Source organism: Chiloscyllium plagiosum, unplaced genomic scaffold (assembly GCF_037043375.1).
Source record: "Chiloscyllium plagiosum isolate Xiang-an unplaced genomic scaffold, Cpla_swu_hap1 HiC_scaffold_30, whole genome shotgun sequence".
In the NCBI taxonomy this organism is placed as follows: domain Eukaryota; kingdom Metazoa; phylum Chordata; class Chondrichthyes; order Orectolobiformes; family Hemiscylliidae; genus Chiloscyllium; species Chiloscyllium plagiosum.
The window spans coordinates 24,849,343-24,868,746 of NW_028270168.1; positions in this window are offsets into that span (position 1 = coordinate 24,849,343).

Consider the following 19,404-nt stretch of genomic DNA (forward strand, 5'->3'; position numbering starts at 1 on the left):
CAGTTAGGCATCGCAACTTGGGGAGATGAGATTGGGCATTCTAACTTTTTAAACATGGATGGTGTCATCATTCTGACCACTCTTGGATGCTGTATGGAAGAATCTGAAGATTGCACAAGTGCAATTTCAGCACGTTGAGTATGTAGGTAGATGAGATTCCAATTTATCAGCTGAATAACACTGTAGGAACTTCTGTAGTTTGGGTTCCAGCTGAACTAAAAAATTTATATTGAATAAACCAAAATTCATTTCCTTTCTAGTTTACATTAGACCAAAGGCTTGCAGTGCGAAAATGGGGAAGAAGCCAAAGAAAAGCTTATTGATTGTAAACACATGATAGAAAGAACAGAAATGAAAATTCAAAGGTAATGAGAAAGTCTGGTTGTTCTGCGAGTGAAATATTTTTAATGATTAAAAATAAATTTAATTCCATCTGCAATAAAACAGGCCAAACAGCTCTCATACTTGTTTCAGTTTAATATGTAAAAGATGTGAAAGCTCAGGAATAGGAAACCTAAAAACATAAAAATAGTTTGTGAATCATTTTTACTTTCTGCTAGAATTGCTGTGATTGCACTCCAAATCCAAAGTGCGTTCTTTGAAGTTAAATGGAGCTTTGGTGGGAAAATGATTGGTCTTACATCAAATGTTGGGAAAAAAAGAAGTAAAACAAGTTGAAATTTAAATATGTTATATTAAATCAGAATCTTAACTGTGTTTATACTCGGAAACATTTCTGTCTGATAATTTGCCCAGAAGCTTTCCTCTAAACTTCAGTCCGTGATTACTTCCAAAAAGACTTCAGGTACTTAATGTGGATTACTATACACTTTTGCTGTTTTGTATATTTCTGGTATGACTAAGGAGTCTGATATTTGCTGTCCACCTTAATTCCTCAATAAACTAAACTTCTCTGTTTTGTTTCCTCTCTTTTTGTTTCACAAATAAATCATAAATTTAATTTAACTTTCACATTTATGCTATTGTAAAACAGCAAATTGAAATGTTCATAAAAATTACTTTTAAGTAATGATTGAGAGTGCAGAAGTATAACACTTTGATGTTGATTTATTGAGGAGTGGCCTACATATCAAAAAAAAAGAAACTTTTTCATGTCTATTATCTTTCATTCATACAATAGTAAGATCCTCAAAAATAAGGTTGGTAGTCTCAATGGCAAAGTGACAGGAAACATTTTTAAGCTGGCATACTAGTGGGCATTAATGTCAGAAGACTCTTACCGCAATTTTAGTGCAAAATTGATTGGAATGCCCATGGCCCATCTCAGTATTACGATAATCTAGTACCGTTTTTTGGGAAAATCTGACATGGAAATCAGAGTGGGTACCTGGCAGATTGAACTTGCTGCTTCCTCCAAGTGACCTCCATAATGCCTGTGACCAAACTACAGCCCAGGGTATGATCTATGGGGACTAGTTGCACATGCCCTTTTTTTTCAATGGGCATTGGCATCCAGCATTATGCAAACTCTTGATAACATCCTGGACCTTTCCAATGCGCTGGCAGTGAGTCCTGAAAGCAAAGACTTGCATAGCAATGCCCACTGGCAATTAACACTAAAAACTGCAGTGGGCACTTTTACCCTACAGCAATAGACACCCAATTTATTGTTTTGACCACTCTGCACATTATGGACTGTTTACTTACTCTCTTCACATGCATTCACATAATACCTTCCAGTGTGCCTATCTTGCTCCCTGGACCACACAAGCATAGACCCTATGTGCAAAGCCGTCCTTACCAGATTCATTGCCTTGCCTTGCGGTACACAGTCACACAACCAGGGAGCTTACTTTGCTGGTGTCGGCAGTCCACAGTCTAGGGGGTCATACATCTTGCTGCATGTCAATATGTCACTGCATGTGACAGCAGTGTTCAGGCCAAACATACTGTATGTCCTTCAGGTAGTCAGCTGTATATCGGTGTCTTTGGGGAATGGTCATCAGTGAAGTTTATGGGGTTGCTGTCAGTCACAAGGTTCTGGCACAATTGGTCGGGGCAGCCTCCCCTAGCAGTCCAGAGGATTGGCCCATTGAGATGACTAACTTTATGTTTGAGTACCTTATTGCATTAACGAAAGGTAATAGATATGAAAAATGTTCTTGGTATTTTTTGGATATGCAGGCCACTCCTCAACAAATCAGTATCAAATTGTTATACTTTTGCACTCTCAATCATTACTTAAAAGTAATTTTTATGAACATTTCAATTTGCTGTTTTATAATAGCGTAAACATGACAGTTAAATTAAATTTATGATTTATTTGTGAAACAAAAAAAGAGGAAACAAAACAGAGAAGTTTAATTTATTGAGGAATTAAGGTGGACAGCAAATATCAGACTCCTTAGTCATGCCAGAAATATACAAAACAGCAAAAGTGTATAGTAATCCATATTAAGTACCTGAACTTTTTTTGGAAGTAATCAGCAAATATCAGACTCCTTAGTCATACCAGAAATATACAAAACGGCAAAAGTGTATAGTAATCCAAATTAAGTACTCAAAGACTTTTTGGGAGTAATCACAGACTGAAGTTTAGAGGAAAGTTTCTGGGCAAATTATCAGACAGAAATGTTATGGCCCTTTGTCACCATAATGATTGCACTTGTGGGGATTAGGGGGGAGTCCTGTCACAGTCGTGGACCCTTGTAGCCACCATTTAGAGGTTTGGGCACATCTTGGCCACTCAGTTCCCCTGAGAGGTTGGACTACAGTCAGTCGATGAAGTCTGTCCACAGAAAATACGGAGGATGGCAAGGGTCGAAGAGGTAAGGGTAGCCATGTGAATGGGCATTGGCAGCTTAGTTTTCAGGTCTGGAACTCAGTCTCTGGAGAACGGTGAGGTGTAATTGTGAGGGGACTTATTGAGGTATGTCAAAGTTAACAATCACACAACACCAGGTTATAGTCCAACAGGTTTATTTGGAGACACTAGCTTTTGAAGTGTAGCTTCTTCATCAGGGAGTTGTGGAACAGGACCATAAGATACAGAATTTATAGAAAAATGTTACAGTGTCATGTGGCTGAAATATATTAAACAAACTTGGATTAAATCTTTCGTCTTTTAAAATGGTTTTGCAAGTTTCAGTTCATTAATATGTAAATCTCAGAACTCCTTTTAAGTCACGTTCTCAAGATAACTTTTCTAACAACGAGTCATTTCAGCTCAGACAATGCATTAAAGTTGTGAGGTTAAAGTCTCTGTGTGTCCCCCTCTTGAGTTAGACTAGCTCTATTTCTAAAGTGGGATTTACAGAATCTTACATGGATTGACGGGAGGTTATGCATTTTTTGAGCAAATTAAAAATATAATTCTGCAAATACAGATTAGCCCCATAACCTTATATGTGTGTGTGCAGGAGAGACAGAGTGAGTGTGTATGTGAGTGTGTGCATGTGGTTGTGAGTGCTTGTGCGTGAGTTTGTAAGCTTGGTAAAGTATGTGTGTGAGTGTGATGGGGTAACAGCCTTTGAGAGAGTATGTACGTAGATGTGAGTATGGGGGATGTATGTGCGTGTATATGAGAGAGGATCTGTGTTAGTGTGTGAGTATGTAGAAGTGTGTATGTGTGAAGGAGTGTATAGTACAGTGGGGTCACCTGTAGTGTAACATGAACCCAAGGTCACGGTTGAGGCCATCCCCATGGGTACTGACCTTGGCTATCAGCCTCTGCTCACCACTTTGCGTTCTTGCTTGTCCCAAAGTCCGCCTTGGAGGACAGTCACCTGAAGGTCCGAGGCTGAATGTCCCTGATTCCTGAAGTGTTCTTCGACTGGGAGGGAACACTCCTGCCTGGTGATCGTTGTGCAGTATCCATTTATCTGTTGTTGTAGCGTCTGCTCGGTCTCGCCAATGTACCATGCCTCAGGGCATCCTTGCCTGCAGCGTATGAGATAGACAACGTGTGGACCTGATGATGTTCCGGTAAAAGCACTGAAGACTTATTCTCCAGAACTATGGGCACCCATAGTCAAGCTGTTCCAGTACAGATACAACACTGGGTTCTACTTAACAGTGTGGAGAATTGCCCAATTATGCCAATCCACAAAAAGCAGGACAAATCGAATCCAGTCAATTACAAAGATGTGCAGGTCAGGTGAATTGGCCATGCTAAATTGCCCGTAGTGTTAGGTAAAGGGGTAAATGTAGGGGTATGGGTGGGTTACGCTTCGGCGGGTCGGTGTGGACTTGTTGGGCCGAAGGGCCTGTTTCCACACTGTAAGTAATCTAATCTAATCTAATCTAATCTAAAAATCTAAACTCCATCAGTCCACTCGCAATTATTAGCAAAATGATGCAAAGGGTCATCAATATTGCAATCAAGTGGCATTTGCGTAGCAGTAAAATAGCAGTAACAGCGTTGTCGTGTAGCTACACTATATGGACTACTGTAGTTCAAGAAAGTGGTTCTCTACCGTCTTCCCAAAGGCAATTAGTAATTGTCAATAACTACTGGCCTAAGCAGCATCACTTACATCCTGTGGTTGAATAATAAAAACAAACGTTGCCATTGTCCAAAATCCAATAGTGCACTGTTCCAAAATTCTTGGATGAATGATCAGCAATGAGGACATCAGAGATCTTGCAGCAGTGCACCTGTTTGTCTAAGCGAATCAGTGGCTGCTATCTTGGCTTGGTGGTGATGTGACTCACACAGGGCTATGTGGTCCACCTTTAAGTTACTACCAGCAGCTGCTTTGAACAGCTGACAGGAAGCTGTCACAACTGGAAAATACAAGGCAGAGTTGCAGCATCCCTGTAGAATTGCTTAATGTGGTCAGTGGAGGATTTTTTTTTGCCTAGCAAAGATAATAAAGAATGTTGGAAAAAAAACAGCTGAAAGCTAGTTGAACGAATTGTCATAAATAATAAAATGGCATACTTAAATTACATACTCATCTTCTAAACTAAATAATAAATGACATAGATTCCTGACTTCTGGTGTTATAATATTAGTTATTAAACAATGACTTAGTTCCCTATTATAATTTTCCCACTTTATACATTGATCTGTGGTGTACTATTGAGTCAGACCAAATTTGACGATAGTTTTCAGGTAAATCATATAAAGAATGCTGATGTGAATTCTGTAATTTTACTTTTTTATAATGTAAATGTAAACAATATTACAATATAATAATATGTAATTTCAAACAAGTGTTTTCACTTTAGTTTCAAAGGTAATGCTGTTGTCCTCTGTATATGTTCCAGCACCCTAAGAGAATATACACATATATCCATTTTATTCTTGAGTCCAGTACCATGTAGATGTTTTGATTGACTTTCTTTTGAGTTTTGACTCACTGATAACAGAATTTTGTTTCTGATTGTCCTATAAAAGTCTTGTACTGCGCGGCAGCATTCCTGAGCGATGAGGTGTTAAATCCTGATGCTAACTTGTAGCATCTGCCTTTTAAAGCTGTTTGGAATGTGGAAAAGTGACAACAGTATGTAAGTCTTCCTACAGCTCATTTGGACCTAGTTTATCCGTGTAGAATGCTTATACACAATTATATACACAAGCAACAGTGTGCTAATTCAGATTTATTAGTATGACAGGAACCCTTCATTGGAACTTGACAGGTTTTATTTTAATTTCAGATTTCTTCAACCAATAAGAAAGAAGATAACCATAGTATAGGGCATAAACTAGCTCAACTAGAGTGTGGATATCCAAGTCATATGACATTCAGCTGCAGGGATCTGGTTCTTGGTTATTACTCACAACTCCCAGCTGGTGGAAGACGCAGACTCAAGTCTGTTGGAGGATGTTCTCCACAGTTTATACTTTGGAACTTTACATCAAAGATGCAAATTGTCAAGTTAGAAACTTCCTCCAGTTGTTGATGGTTCTGGCTCTGTTTGTAATGGTTTCCATGACAATTCATAGTATTTTTACAAATAATGCATTTGTTCCTATAAATGTTCTTGATTAAAGGTCAGCTCTTGGCCACTGTGTGTAACAAATAAAGCAATCTGAGAAAAGCAAAATACTGAGGACATTGGAAATCTGAAACAAACACAGAGGATGCTGGAGAAACTCATCTGAAGAAGAGTCATGCTGGACTCAAAATGTTTCTCCCTCCACAGATGCTTCCAGACCTGCTATGTTTCTCTACCATTATCTGTGTTTGTTTGAATGTGTGCACATTGTACAGATTACAGAACCACCTTTCATAAAAGATCATTCAGGCATTAAAAAATACAAGGTACAAATGAATATGCAATACCAGTTGTCATTTTATAACAGTGGGAACAAAAAACACGTATTATAGAATTTTGGGGCCAGGTTGGGAATTATTTAACTCAATGTCCGGCACCTTGAAAGAATGGATCTCACCAAAATTGAAACTTTTGTTTTCTAAACCACAGTATCACCAGTCTATAAAGATTATGAACTTTTGAGTAAACTTTAGATGGAATTTTGGTCTTTATTATTATTAACAATATGGGAGAACATTCTTGCAAAATGTAGCTCCGAGTATTTTGTTCTTTTTTGCTTATATTTTTCTTCATGAATGAAAAATGCTACATTGTATATCTTCCCTTACTGTCTTCTGGGTCTGAAAGTCTATGTTAATATTAGTCCACAAATCCCATGCCAAATACTGCCTTTAGGCTTTGCTGTTGGCAAATAAACGAAGCAATATTAAAGAGACCTGACATACCTTCCTCCGGGAATTTTACAGAAGCTCTTGTCTCTCCTCATCTTACACTTAATTTTAGCTCTGTGAGTGGAACTATTGTGCCTAAGCTTCTTTGATATTTTAGTTGCAAACTGTTGAATGGGTGAAAGAGTCAATGTTTCAATACACTCAGCAAATGATTATGTGCTTGAATGGTTTGACTTTAATAGCACTTTTTTTCTGCTCTGAACTTTGTGCTTATCAATTAAGGTGCAAAGATCAGCACAAAAAACAGTTTCAATTTATGCAGAATGATTGTCATAGTGTCACAATTCAGGTATTGTCCTGACACAGCTTCACATAAAATGATGCATTCTAAACATTTTCAGCAATACAGTAGCTTCTGTAGCAGTGTGAATGTTTCATATCATATCCTTATTAATGTTGCCTAATGTGTAATTTAATATGCCAATTTGTCCTACTTGACAACTAGACTCGTAAATATAATGATAGATAAAAGGCCTTTACCCCTTTACCATTAGGTTTAAACCAAGGCTGAAAAGGTGAAAGAACGCAATAACCTGAACACAGATCTATCTTCACATACATTCCTGATGCAATACCTACTCCATATCCAAGAGAATTTGTGTACCCTTCATCTCCTGAAGTCATATGGTTGAGCAGGAAATGTTTTATATGGTCTTACACTTAAGCCACCTATTAATCATATATATATTTGGCTGACAGATTGGCACTACTCATATCTCTTTATAATATTTGAGTATTTTGAAATATAAAGGTAATTATTTCTTTTAATAGCTTGTAAGCAAAGATAATCTGGTTATTATCAATTTCCTGCTCTTGGAATTTGCTTGGCCCAAATTAGCTCTTCCACATTTTATAATTAAGCAGAGACTGCACTTTAAAAGTTCTTACTTGGCTGTAAAAAGTCTTGGGACTCCCTGAAGTCATTGACAATGCTCTCTAAATGCATGGTATACTCGCAACTCTGACCTTTTTTTCCCAGAAACTAGTGTTTTTGTTATTATGGTTTATTGAATGCCTGGCAGTATTCATTGGGTTTCAATAGTTTAACTTGTTTGGACATCATTCCAGGACAATGAATACTTGGAACATGCAGTTGCAACCAGCTCCTAGGTGAGGTTCCTCAATTTATGACAGGTCCTGAAGAGATATCCCAAATTAGCAAGCTCTCAAGTGAGGAGGGGTGAGCTGGCTCCCTTTCTTTATTCACTGTCCCTGAATGGTGGTCATAATAGCGTGTCCAGCGGAGATTCACACGGATGATCCCTGGAGTGGTAGGTCTAACATATGAGGAACGGCTGAGGATCCTGGGATTGTATTCATTGGAATTTAGAAGATTAAGGGGAGATCTAATAGAAACTTACAAGATAATACATGGCTTGGAGAGGGTGGACGCTAGGAAATTGTTTCCGTTAGGCAAGGAGACTAGGACCCGTGGACACAGCCTTAGAATTAGAGAGGGTAAATTCAGAACAGAAATGCGGAGACATTTCTTCAGCCAGAGAGTGGTGGGCCTGTGGAATTCATTGCTGCAGAGTGCAGTGGAGGCCGGGACGCTAAATGTCTTCAAGGCAGAGATTGATAAATTCATGATGTCACAAGGAATTAAGGGCTATGGGGAGAATGCGGGTAAGTGGAGTTGAAATGCCCATCAACCATGATTGAATGTCGGAGTGGACTCGATGGGCCGAATGGCCTTACTTCCGCTCCTATGTCTTTTGGTCTTATAATAAGGTTAAATTAGAAAAGGTTCCCTTCCTTGACCATACCTTTGTTCCAGACCAAATGAATTTATGTTTGAAAGGAGGCAAAAGATATTGCAAAAAACTATGGGTCCAAACAATTTTACGGCAATAGTACTGCAGACTTGTTCTCCAGAAATTACCATGTCCCTACCACTCTGTTTAAGCACAGCTATAACATTGGCATCTACCTGACGATATGGAAAATTGCCCAGGTATGTCTTGTACACAAAAAACAGGACAATTCCATCCCAGCCAAATACTGTCCCATCAGTATACTCCTTATCAAGTGATGGAAGTTATCATCAATGCAATCAAGCAGTACCTGCTTAGCAATAACCTGCTCACTGATATTCAGGTTATATTCTGCCAGGGCCACTCAGCTTCTGACCTTGGTTTATTCGTGGACAAAAGAACTGAATTCCAGAGGTGAACTGAGGTTCAAACATCTTCACTACTTCATTAATGACCTTCATCCATCAAAAAGTCAGAGGTGATTACAGCAAAATGTTCAGCATCATTCGTGACACCTTAGAGACTGAAGTATGCCAAATACAGCAAGAACTGGACAATTTCCAGGCTTGGGCTGACAAATGGCAATTAACATTTGTCGAGAGTGTGGTGCTGGAAAAGTACAACTGGTCAGGCAGCATCTGAGTAATTCATCTTCTGACTTTCCATTTATACGACACAAGTCAGGAGTGTGATAGACTATTCCCCACTTGTCTGAATGTGCAGCTCCAGCAACATTTAAGAAGATTGACACTATCCAGGACAACGGCCTGCATAATTAGCACCACATTTGCTAACACTCATTAGTGGATACAAAATGCACTGCAGAAATTCTCCAAGATTTTTTAAATAACATCTTTCAAACCCATGACCATTACCACCTGGAAGGACAAGGATAGCAGGTACATGGAAACACCACCAGCTGCATGTTTCTCTCCAAGCCACTCACCATCCTGGCTTGGAAATACATCATCCTTCCTTCATTGTTACTGGGTCAAAGTTCCTGAACTCTCTCCCTAACAACATTGAGAGGCTACTGAACAGCAAGTGGACTACAACGGTTGAAGAAGACTGCCCATCACCACCTTTTCAAGAACAACTAAAAATGCTGGAGCAGCCAGCAACACCCACATCCTATCAATGAATAAAAAAATGAATCACTTTAATCATGCTTTCTTGAGTTAATGCAGGCTAAGTTTATTCATTATTAAATGAGAGGTAGTAACAAGGCACACTTATTAAAACATTAGAAATGAGAGGTGAGTCCTAAGAAAATAAAAGTTACAGAGACGTTTGGATCAGTCTGTGAGGTCCATAAAGGATAGACATGAGTTGGTTGCATTCTTCATTTTACAGAACGAGAAAGACCATTAACAGATCTTCCTCAACATGAGAGGAATTTATCTAAATTCTTTTGTCAAAAAGTCCTGGGATGAAGTTTGCACCTTCTGTGTGATGGAACCATGGTGTTTTCTTATGGCTGTGTTGTGCTGATTTTGCACAATTTTCATGCTGCTTGAAGGGATAGAGAATAGATATGAGGTCAAATGGGAGATAATAATGAGAGTTAGTCAATTGTGGATTATTTTGATTTATAATTAAAAGCTAATTTGATAGCCAGAATTGCATGGTTTGTCCTAAAAATTGAATATTATCTGAGGAAGGGTCACCGGAACTGAAATGTTAACTCTGATTTCTCTTCACAGATGCTGCCGGGCCTGCTGAGCATTTCCAGCAATTTCTGTTTTTGTTTCTGATTTATAGCATCCACAGTTCTTTCAGTTTTTATTTAATATATATCATTACATGTTTTTGTAACATAAATGCATTTTCAAACTTGCTATTGCAGGCCTTGGAGAGTGATTTTATCTGGTGTGTGAGTGAATATGAGCTCTTGCTTTGTTTGGATTTACTGGGGTTTGGTAAAAAGGTAAAGTCACCATAGTCTCACTAGACCATAGGGCTGTCCTTTCATTGGAAAGAGGGATAGAGGCAATAGGTGAAGGTTTAACCTGAGAGTCACCATGTCTCAGGTGAGTGGAGAGGTTGAGATGGAGAATGCTTCATGGTAACCTGAGAGGGTGTAGGTATCAAACCCATGCTGTTGGTGTCACTGAGGCATGAAGCATTTCCAAGTAATTCACATTTAGGCAAATGTTATGCATATTAGAATTTGCAGCACTGCAAAGTAACAAAGCGAGCAATTTGTGTGCCTTTCCAAAAAAAAATTTCAAATTGAAAAAGAAGTATCAATGCAATTAAATTGACATCCAGTTTAAGATGAAGCACTTGTGATCCAAACGTTGATGTGATCCAATTGTAATAAATTGGGCTTTGTATAGTTTCCATTGAAATCAGCTCCAACACAATAGATTTACTGCAATTAACTTGTTAATCCACACAAGGGAATATCTGAAGTCTGTATTTATATTTTAGAACATGTGTTTAACAACATCACAACATTGCACTCAAGCCATTTAATTAGAATATGGACATTGTACAAAAGATGAGTTTTCCATTGCTCTGTAAAACAAAGGTCATGCAATGAATTCCAGACTTTTCTGTTGTTAATTATAATGGTAATATATTCTACAAAAAGACCCTCTTGCAATGTGGATGACTGAATTAATGTAGCAGAAAAAAGTACTTGATGGATATATTAGAACCTGTCTGGAGGAAAACTGGTCTGAAACCAACTGCTGAGATCTGTAATTGAGTCAGTTTTATGCCAGTCTCTACAGTTCCATTATTTACATTGAGATTGTATTTTGGGTCATTGGTGCCTCATGTCTAAGATGTTACTGACTACGTATAAACATGTATGTGAGTGTTCAGTAACCACCTTAGAAAATGAATTGTTTTCAATTTTACCTCTTGTAGTGTTTCTATTTTTTAACATAGACAATGTTGAGAGGAAGTTTTGAAGTTACCTGTACCAGCACCTCAAATATATTTAACTTGCATACAGCATGTTTTACTATATAGCTCGGTACAGTTGTTTAATATGACTGAAATTTAAAGATGAGCAATAAAAAAAGCATTAAATGGACAATAGGATAACTCAGGTCTGGAGAAGTATAATAAAATGTAAATCCGTAAACTTGACTATTTCCATTAACTCACATAGTAATTTCAAAAGCAAAAATAGAAAAGAAACACTTTCTGTGATTTGAATAACTGTTGTGCAGAGTCTCTGCTGGTTTCAGCAGACAAATAAATTTCATAATCTGTGAACTTTACTGTTGTAATAAAACCACCGAGACTTCTTCAATGTTTTCTACATCATTTAAACCTTACGACCCACTAAAGTTTCCATGAATTGACTTTGACAACATGCAGCCTTTCTCGTCTATGTTGTCAATAAAAAGGAACATTCAAGAGGGTTATGAGTTTTCGAAAGGAAATTGTCTGAGTTTCAACAAGACCTTAGGCCTGAGTGATCTGTTATATATATTATGTATACAAAATATCTCTACAAACTGTTGAATAAAATTCTCCTTAGGACAGGTTGTCATTCCTACAGAGGAATACATGCACCAGACATATTGTTCAAAAAACTGATTCAAGTAAATGCTGGAATTAACAATCAAATTCTACGAAAATCTACTTAGTTGTAGAAAAGGTTCTATCTTTACCGTGATGACCTTGCATTGTTTCCAGCTGATCTGTGTCAATTTACCTGAAAAATCCAGGGAAAGAACCATTAATTTTGTCTTTGCTTGAATGTATTTGGACAAGCCATGGATTTGTTGCAGTGTTCAAATGACACTAAACACAAAGTGGAGATGCCACTGTTGGACTGGGGTGGATAAAGTTAAAAATCACACAACAACAGGTTATACTGCTTGTACTTTCAAATAAACCTGTTGAACTATGACCTGGTGTTGTGTGATTTTTAATTAAATGTGAAGACAATTGGAGATCTAGAACAAACAATGAAATTGTCAATTATTCACACAGCTCGTGGAGAGACCAGCTTCCTGATTGTGATAGATTTTACACATTTATAGATACGTTTTAATCATTCTGTTTAGACGTGTTACACCACTCTGCTAGAGCTAGTGAGATTTGAACCCAGGCCTTCTGGTCCTAAAGTAGGGATCTGTACCACGTTAACCCTACACTACTTTGCAATCATTGTAGTTACTTAGGTGCTTTGATTATCATACAATAGTGAGCTTTGCCTTTTTGAAATAGTCATTTACATTTATTTGTGAAACTTTTTACACTGATCATGTTTTAAGGCTTATCATTCCTTTGCTTTGCATATTTTACAGTGATCATGTATTTTTACATTTTAAAGTTGACTTACACTCAATCTGTTTAGAGCAATTTTTTTGTAGAATTATAAGAGTCTCCTCTTTAAATTTGTTCCAATTGTCATGTCTCCTTTGTGATTTTAAAGAAGTTTCCAATCCGTTTATAGCTCTCAGTTTTGAATTAAGTCAATCTTGACCTCTTTTGATGCCCGTAGCACGTGTCACTTCTTTTATCTGCCTGACTTGTAATTTTTACATCCATTATTCCCTTCACCTTCCTCTTGTATTCCCATTAATGATTTGCTTCAAAATATGACAAATGACATACTGTTAAATTTATATGTCCCAATGCATTGTTTGTGTTGAGTTGCTTTATACCCACGTGGAAATGGAGATTCTGGGATAGCAAATGTGACTATGACAAAGGATATGAATAATATGTAAGAGTGCAACTCAAACATGCACACCCAAGTGAATCAAGAATGTATTCAATCCATGAAGGAGAGGCCCACACTGTACAAGCTTGAATCTATTGGCAAAGTGCAGAACAAATCACCAAGCTGCAGCAGTCCAAGGCATGGGGTTAGAACAGAATTCTGTCAAAGATAGAAAATAAGTGTGACATTTCCAGAGACTGGTCAAGATAATGAGGGGAAAGACCTTGTACTTATTTAATGCTTCAAGATCTTAGCACATCCCAAAATATTTTAGGTCCCATGAAACATATTTAAAGTGTAGCCGTTATTGTGTCTGGTAGCCCCTCGAAATGAGGATGACGCTTGCTCATGGTTAGAACCTGCATATGGAGATTTTTAACCTGGGCAGATTGTTTTATCACAGTTATCAGTTTGTAACCAAGCAGGAGACTCTCCCACCCTTTATCCTCTGTCATTGGTCTATCAGCAGGATTTAAATCTCAATAATCACATTGTTTGGACAGACATTCCATGGCCATCAAGTCCTCAGATCAAACTTGAACTCAGAATTTCTAGTCCAGAGGTAAGTGCAGCATCCACAAGAGTCCCAGCCATTACCCTAATATATGAAAGTAAACAGCCAATCTATCTCAGCCAGGTACCAGAAGCAGCAATGAGGTTATGAACCAGATAACTTGTTCTAATCATATTGTCATCATTTGTGTTCACTGAAGAGAGCAGACAGAGGCCTTTGATTAGTATCAGATCTGAAATGTTCCAAGTCTGACAGTGTGGTACTCACTCCATACTATACTGAAGCATCATGTGTTCAAGTCTCCAGAGAGGAACGTAAACCCACAATCTGTTGATGTGGAGGGGAGAGTGCAGCCCTCTAAATATATCAAGAGTGCATATATATTACCTATATTTAATTCAGGATTTGCTGTTCTCTTCAATAATCATATATGTGATCACTCATCATGTCAGCACTGATCTCACAGTTAATTTCAAAAAATTACATGCCTATTTCAAAACCCTGAGTTGGGAATCTGTCCATGTTTCCAGTCAGGGTGAGCACCAGGCCTATCAGCAACATCAGCTAATTTATAGCCACAGAAATGTTTTGCAATTGGCACATTGTTCTGCAAACGGACACACTTTCTTTTCTACTGAGTCATGCAAAAAGGTGCAAAGCCGTCCAATTTCACAACAATTTCCAAAGTAAAATGGATATTTCAGGTTGCTCTCTGAGTAGCTGGTTCCTGGTCTTACACTTGTGTACGCATTATATTCCGACTAACAGTGCAGCACTCCCTCAGTACTGTATACTGAAGCAGCTCAGCCTAATGTGCTGAAGTTTCTGCAGTGAAAATGACTCTCATAACGTGATGACTTAGAGCGTGAGAGTTCATCCACTAAGTCAAGCTCTTTAAGTATAATAGTGCATGTGTTACGGCATTAACTACATTGAATTAGAGGTTATGGTTCCCTCCTCAAGTTCACTCCATCTTCTTTGTAGCCAGGCAACTACTTCCATTCTTTGATGCCGGGAGTTGGAGAGATGTTACTTTTGACAGGCCCATTGTTGACGAGCCATTTTTTCAGGCCTTCCGTAGGGAAACAAATGACAATTGTGAAAATGCAGGTGCATCTGGAAAACTGAACTTGCGTTGCAAGGTGTATGATCAGAATTTATTTTCATTGTGCCTCATGGATTTAGTAACCGAATTGGAGATCTTCATATATGAGACCTTTGCCTGTGATGGGCTGGCCCTGAGAATTCCTGGAGTTTGCCAGTAATTATCTTAATGGGATTGGGACAAGCTGAGTGCTGGTACTTTAATCCAATGAGAGGATCTTCCAGGTCTCCTGTTTTTGCTTTAGAAACTCTTTACAGAAGAACACATATGGAAATCTGTGCAATATGTTAACTTGGTGTATCAGTGGCCTGCAGAGTCTCTGGGAGTCTCACGGGAGGACAATGTGAAAAAAGCAAATCTTAAATTGTTGTTAAATGCCTCTCCAGCTCAAGGACAATGTCAAGAGTTGACAACGTCCGCCAAGTGTACAGTTGTAAATCTGAGAAATCTGCAATGAGAACAGAAAATGCTGGAGAAACTCAACAGGCCTGGCATCATAAGTGGAGAGAAAAACAGACTTAAAGTTTCAAGTTTGATATGACTCTTCTTCAGAACTGTGTAACCTGCAGATGTGTTCTCCTTCTTTCCCCCACAATACTCTGCAACAAAGCAGGTTTGATTTTCAACTGGGCAGGGTTAGGAGGTGGAATGTGAGTCAGCAATGGCAACGCCAATGAATTTTCAACATTTCTATTTTTCTCAAATCCCTCTCCATCGGAGGAGGCTCCAGTACAAGTCTAGAGTGTCTGAGCTCTCATAGAGTCAAGGAGATGTACAGCATGGAACAGACCTTTCGGTCCAACCCATCCATGCAGACCAAATATCCCAACCCAATCTAGTCCCACCTGCCAGTACCCGGCCCATATCCCTCCAAACCCTTCCTATTTATATACCCATCCAAATGCCTCTTAAATGTTGCAATTGTACTAGCCCCTACCACTTCCTCTGGCAGCTCATTCCATACATGTACCACCCACTGCGTGAAAAGGTTGCCCCTTAGGTCTCTTTTATATCTTTCCCCACTCGCCCTAAACCTATGCCCTCTAGTTTTGGACTCCCCCACCCCAGGGAAAAGACTTTGTCTATTTATCCTATCCATGTCCCTCATGACTTTGTAAACCTCTATAAGGTCACCTCTCAGCCTCCGACGCTCCAGGTCCTTTCAGCTTCTGTGCCATCCCAGCAAGAAAACAATAGAAGCCGGCTGCAAATGCTGAAATTTGAAGGACGGCTTATGCATTGACTTACATGTGCCCAATCTGCAAACAATGCATTATCTAAGACATTACTTGGAATACAGTCCTCAAATAGCCATTGCTTTTCACCACTTTACAAATTGGTGGTTTATATGCAACACCACTCCATCACTTTACATGGACTCATCGTGTTGTGTTTATGTTCTATAATCTACAAAGAGTTGACATGGATCTGAAGGGCCAAATGGTTTCCTGTTGTACTGTAACCACTCTGTTTCTGCATTTATTTAGCCAGCCATTAGGTTTTGGCAGTTTATTTTGCCTCTTACAGTCTTTGCAATGATTCCAAAAAGGGTTTTCCCACATGTAACCGCTTACCTGCATATAGCACATCCTTCTCAATTTGGTACATCTCTTTAAGAGCTCCTAATGTATGCAGTTTACTCTCCATCCAACACTTTAAGGAGATTCCCTGTACCAAGCCCAAAGAACCAGATGCTTTACACTAATGAATAGGAACACCAACCTTAAAGTTTCAGGGGATAGGATCTGTGTGAAACATGAAGGTGAAAAAATAATTCTGAGAGTTGTACTGCTCCAACTCAATTTGATAATGATTATCTTAATTTCAAGGGAATTATTTGTTGAATTTTGTAGGTACAAAAGCATGTCCAATATTTAAGAACACGCAAGGCTTTACTGTACTCCAAAGAGCTTCCACATTTAACTTGTGCAATTAACAAATGTTTGCATCTGTGTGTTATTCTCTAAATGATATATACAGAAACCAGATGTGGTTTAATAACAGCATTATTAACATTACTTCAGAAACTGATTGAAATAATAAACAGAAGAAAATTTTAAAATTACCTCTCAAAAGCCAAAACTCTGCCACATTTCAGTAATAGCTACATGTTACAAAGGAGTCAGAAGAAGACTGATTTGTATCCTCAGGCTGTATGTAAGTAAATGAACAGTCCACAGCTTTTACAATAAAGTCATTGTTAAAGTCACAATTCTAGGTTAACTAAAGCAGACAATTAATTGCTTGGTTTGTCCATAGATATGGAGAGCTTTTGGCTGTTAGCCAAAGGTACATGTATTTAACACATGCTGCATTAATAATCTTCTTAGGTTTGAGAAGCATTAGCAAAGTGTACATTTAAAAATAGTTATACATGAACTGAGTCAATTCAAGGTACACTGGCAGAAATAGTGATATAGAATAGAGACATTGTAAAAAAGATATTAAAATTGGAGATGCTCAAGTCCAGAATGGTATTAGTGCAGATATCTCAGAGGTTTGAGGGACTGGACAGTGTCACAAAGAGAGAGAAGGTTGAGTCCATTGAGGAGTTAAAAGCCAAGAATAAGAATCTTAAAATCAAGACAGAGCTTGACTAGGGATCAATGTAAGTCAGTGATCACTGAAGTGATCGGTGAATGGTACAAACTGCAGGAGAGGATATTTGTAGCAGAATTTAGGATGATCATAAGTTTACAAAAGGTAGAAAGTGGAAGGCAATCACAGAAGTAATTTGATTGAATGGTTTAGCAGTGGATGAGCTAGAATAAAGAAACGGTTGGGTGATGCAAAGTAAGTGGAAAGGGAGAGAGTTAGTGATTACATAGTAAAAGGATGGTAGTTCATCTCTGGATCAATGTGAGAAAGGCAGCAAAAAGACATGCTTAATCTCACATTGTTGCCTGAAAGAGCGTTGGAGTCAGTAGGTATTTGATGGATTTTGGACTGAAAAAGTCGTATCAAACTTCTCAATATTTAATTTTCGGAAATGTTTGCTCTTCCAAGACTAGATTTTGGAAGAGCAGTCTGATCATTTATAGAGTCATACAGCATGGAAGCAGACCCTTCTATCCAACCAGTCCATGCCGACTATAATCCCAAACTAAACTATTCCCACCTGCCTGGGCTTGGCCCATATCCCTCCAAACATTTCTTATTCATATACTTATCCAAGTGCCTTTTAAATATTGTAACTGTACCTGCATCCAGCACTTCATCTGGAGGTTCATCCCACACACAAACCACTCTGTGTAAAAACAATTTCCCCTCATGTCTTCCTTAATTTTTTTTTCCTCTCACCTTAAAAATCTGTCCCTCGGCTTGAAAACCCCCACCCGAGTAAAGGCACCTGCTGTTTACCTTATCTACACCCTTCGTGATTTTAAAAAACCTGTATAAGATTACTCTCAACCTCTTATATTCCAATGAAGAAAGTTCTAGCCTATCCTTATAACCCAAACCTTTCATTCCTAGCAACCTCCTGGTGAATCTCTTCTGAACCCTCTCCAGCATAAGAATATCCTTCCAAAGACAGGATGACGATAACTGGACATAGTACACCAAAAGAGGACTGTGTAACCTCAACATATCCAATTTAGCAATGGTGGAAGAGGTAACGCTGCATTTGGTTGATGTGTTAAGAAAAATGGAAATGGATTTGGAAGATATTGACATATACAAGGACTTTGGAGAGGAAAGGGAAGTTGGAGATGAGATGGCAGTTTGAAAGGAAGGTGGGGTCAAAGATTTTGTTTTTTGTGGACATGGATGATGGTGGAATTGCTGCTTTGTTATCTGAGGAATCGTGAATAGAATTAAACACATGCAACCCTTAGTGAACAGCCCCACTTATGACCTTATGTTGGAGGAGAGGTCAATGATAAGTTAACAGAAGATTTTTAGGGCTAGGATACTGTTGTCAGAAATTCCCGAATCAATGTCATGACGCTCAATGGTTGACCTCCAATAAGCACCATTAACTTTATAGCATGAGTTACAACTCTAACCATTAGAAATTTTTCCCTTTGATCTCCATTAAGTTTAATTTTGTGAGAGTTTCCTACCTGTCACTATCAGCTGAATGCTGCATGGCTGATGAGATCAATAAGTTACACACCAGGCTCTGGAATTTGGTATTTGTATCTGTGTTTGGACCATAGTTGCAGGAAAATCCAAAACTGAGCAACTCTGGAAGATCATAAACTAAGTATCAGTGAGAGATTGTTGGAAGCACGTGCAACTTATTGCAGTTTTGGCAATGCCTCCATCATGTTGCTGATGATTGGTCACAGACTAATAGGATGGTGATCAGTGTTCACTCTAACTTCTGTTTGCGATGTACTTGTTCACTTCTTGATACCAAGTGTGCATTAAAGGGACTGTTAATTGTACACAGCATATTTGTTCCCTTCTTGGTTCCTTCTCATTGTTGCAAAACACGTGCACAGGTTCTGTCTCAGACTGAACATTGGTGTTATTTAGCTGTGTTTGATTTTTGTGGATAGACTCCAATAGTATAATTGGACTGGAATGGCTGAGCTAGGGATGTATGGAACACTCAACTATTCCTCAGGAGGGCAGATATTTAGCATCAGTGCTTTCAGACACTTCAAGAAGAGGCTGAGATTGAGGCACATTTGTTG